Below are 292 nucleotides of genomic sequence, written 5' to 3' on the forward strand. Positions count from 1 at the left end.
ATGGATTTGTTTCATTATATATATATGATGGATTTATTACGTATGGTCTGTGGCCCTCAGTTTCTCAATGCTTATAGAGATTTTGTTTATATTTCTTGCTTTGTTAGTTATCATTATTAATAAGAATAATAATACAGAGGAAGAACAGCCTTGTGATAAAGATGCTAGACTGGAATTCAATTCCTGGTTTAGATAATGCAATCTTTGCATTTCACTTCTTTTTCTGTAAAATAAGGAAGTCAATATTTCCTTTCACTTAGTTTTCTAAGTCTAATTATAATATATTTTACAG

This window comes from Gavialis gangeticus, unplaced genomic scaffold (genome assembly GCF_001723915.1).
Source record: "Gavialis gangeticus isolate Ggan-Ray unplaced genomic scaffold, GavGan_comp1, whole genome shotgun sequence".
Classification (NCBI taxonomy): Eukaryota; Metazoa; Chordata; order Crocodylia; family Gavialidae; genus Gavialis; species Gavialis gangeticus.